Here is a 2,890-nt window from a genome sequence, read left to right as displayed (position 1 = left end):
TTAGGGGGCACATTTGTCAACAGAGTGTGCGGGTTAGGTACTTCCGCTGGCCAGTCTTGGACCACGTTATTTACTGCTAGCATGCCACGCCCACACCTCCGAGCCAACACGGAACACCTGGGACGCAGCGTAGACTGGGGCATAGAAGGCTGCGTCAGACCAGCAGCTGATGCGGAACCTTGTTCAGTCTACTCGTCTGTGACCTCTGAACCACTTCCTGTTCCCGAACGCCTTCCCCGATCCCGTCCATTGTTCCCACAATCCAGTACCCCTTTATGATCATCGACCTCTTGCCTGTGTACCGACGTCGCCTTTTGGTTTCTCCCTGTAACAACGTTCGCACCTCGAAGACCAATTGCCTGTTCTCGGACCTCTTTTCTTGGATTTCCCCGAATACACCACGTATACTGCTCTGCACTTGGGTTCGTCGCTTCCTTCTGGAACCGGACATGACAGAAGGTTCCGCCTCCTATACGGACCCAGCGGAGCTGAACTGCCTACAGGCGGAGTTGGACTCTCGCGAAGCACGCATGAAAGGTATAGAACAGACGCTCAACAACCTCATCACCTCCTACAACAAAGTGGTAAGCACGCTGAACACGTCGCGGGTGCTCACATCGCCCATCGCGAAACGCGCAGCCGGTCCTGCAGCGCCTGACTCGCCGAACACAACACCGTCTCTATCACGCATTTTCCACTTGTCTCCCCCGAATCGCTTTGAAGGGGCCCTGGCGCAATGTGCAGGTTTCTTGTTGCAATGCGAGCTCGTTTTTTTCCAGTATGCCCCTTGTTTACAGCACTGCCACTGCACCCCCTACAGATCAGCATTTCCTCTAAAATATTTTCTTCTTAGCTGAGTTTAGTTGTGTTTCATGAGGACTGTTGCAATAGATACATTTTTCAGTGAACTATATTTTAATAAGAATGTGTTCTGTTAACGTGCCATGTTGTGTTTGTGGAAAACAGGTCTGCAAATACACACCTTTACTTGGTGTATCCCAGTCTATGGTCCAAAAGTGAAGGTTCTACCTCAGAAATGAGTCACCCTGGGGAGTGTAAGGCAGGGGAAACGTCCTCAAAAATGGGTCTGAACAGGTAAGAGAGGAGCTGTGTGTGTTCCTGTATAAACTTGGGAAAATGATGAATCTTCAGTTCGTTGTTTTGCCTTCAGTTAAAACCTCAAAACATATTTCTCACAGTTTCTGAATAACCTTCTCTACCCTAATATTTGACTTATGAGGATTTGAAGTGTGAAATGAGTTTTATCCCAACGGTACATACCTTCATGGGGAAATGAGTTTTTCTGATGAACTGGAAGGTCACAGTGATACAAAGACATTCACTGGAAAGTCTACTAGAAGTTTTTTATTTGTGACCAGAGTCCAGCAGGAGAGGAGAGACTCACCCGAACCCAGCTGCGTGTCCATGAAGAGTGACAAGTCAATCGATAAAGTTATTTGCTTCCAGTAGGGACAGGTTTCTACAGCTGGAAGGTAGATATGTTTTGAACCAAAGACATAACTTTTCAGCTCTTCATATTTATGAACCATATACAGATATTTATTGCCCATATTTGAGTCTGTTTAATCGACAGAAATCAGCTGAACAGATGTGACTCAACACATCAACAGGTGGATTTATCTGCACTTTTCAAGGTACCACATTGTTACTACAGTACATGGCTGTTATTTTTATGATGTCCCGAACAGGGACAGGGGACAGGGGACAGGAGGTAGGGGTTTGGACCCAAGTGCGGGTACGTTTATTCTGGTGCAGTCATGGGATGAGACAGAGAATGGAGGTTGGGGACCCTGTGTTTTGGGTTTACAGTTATTCCTCAGTGTCCCTGTGTGAACTGGAATAGATACCACTGTTTTATTGTTGGTGTGATTTAGAACGGATTGTATTTATTTGTTTTATTTTATTTTGTCTGACATTTTATTTGTTTTATTTTGCCCTCATACTCTGAAAGGTCATTCGTCACGTCCACAACTCAACCCACAGCACCTGACTCTGGGACAGCACCTGACTAACTACTCACCCTTTAAAAGACCGTCCTCAGCTCCCATACCTTTGCGGAATCTCCTCAGAGACAACCGCCCTTCCTCGTGACGTCCAATGCACACGCAACACTGGGTGGCAGAGAGCGATTTCTCGCGTGCGAAACGAAGCAGAGGGGAAAATCAAATGAGAATAAATAATGAAATCAGTTAATGATAAAGTTACAATTTTAAAAAATAAAAAAAAAAATTGAAAAAGATGCTTACAACACCTGGTATTTCCCAGCGGTCTCCCTTTCAAGTACTAACCAGGCCCGACCCTGCTTAGCTTCCGAGATCCGGCGTATTCAGGGTAGTATGGCCGTAAGCAAGTGCCGTGTGCACCCTACTGGTAGCTGCTGCTCACGAAAGGCTCACGCAAAGAGCGCTCGAGCGCTGGATGAGCATAGATTCACCAACGATCTCTGGTCTCTGGATCCACTTCTTTAACAGGTTAACGTGAAACACTTGATGATGCTTACATTGACCAGGCTTATGAACTTCATAGGTCACTTGACCCATCCTCCTAGTGACCTTAAATGACCCTTGCCACTTTGCTAAGAGTTTGCTATCTGAAGTAGGCAATAACAAAAGGACCCAGTCTCCTGGCTGGAAACTACGAAAGCGAGCAGATTGATCATACCATTGCTTCTGACAGGTTTGAGCCTCCTTAAAATTCTGTTGTGCTAAAGTTGTTTGCATCAACTTCTCGCACATCTTCAGCACGTAGGAGATAATATCAGTCTTCTGGACAGTTGGCTCACCTTCCCAGCTCTCTCTAAGGACATCCAGTGGCCCCCAAACCTGGTGTGCATACAATAACTCAAAGGGAGAAAATCCTGTTGAAGCCC

General features: G+C 46.3%; 1 pseudogene; it reads right to left on the bottom strand.

Annotated features, from left to right (window-relative positions):
- Positions 1–2,260: 2,260 nt before the first annotated feature.
- On the bottom strand, positions 2,261–2,369 carry LOC114909715 (uncharacterized; annotated as a pseudogene).
- Positions 2,370–2,890: the final 521 nt, after the last annotated feature.

Source organism: Scleropages formosus, unplaced genomic scaffold, assembly GCF_900964775.1.
Source record: "Scleropages formosus unplaced genomic scaffold, fSclFor1.1, whole genome shotgun sequence".
In the NCBI taxonomy this organism is placed as follows: Eukaryota; Metazoa; Chordata; class Actinopteri; order Osteoglossiformes; family Osteoglossidae; genus Scleropages; species Scleropages formosus.
Note: the sequence above shows the minus strand (reverse complement) of the source record. Positions and strands in the feature narration are given on the sequence as shown.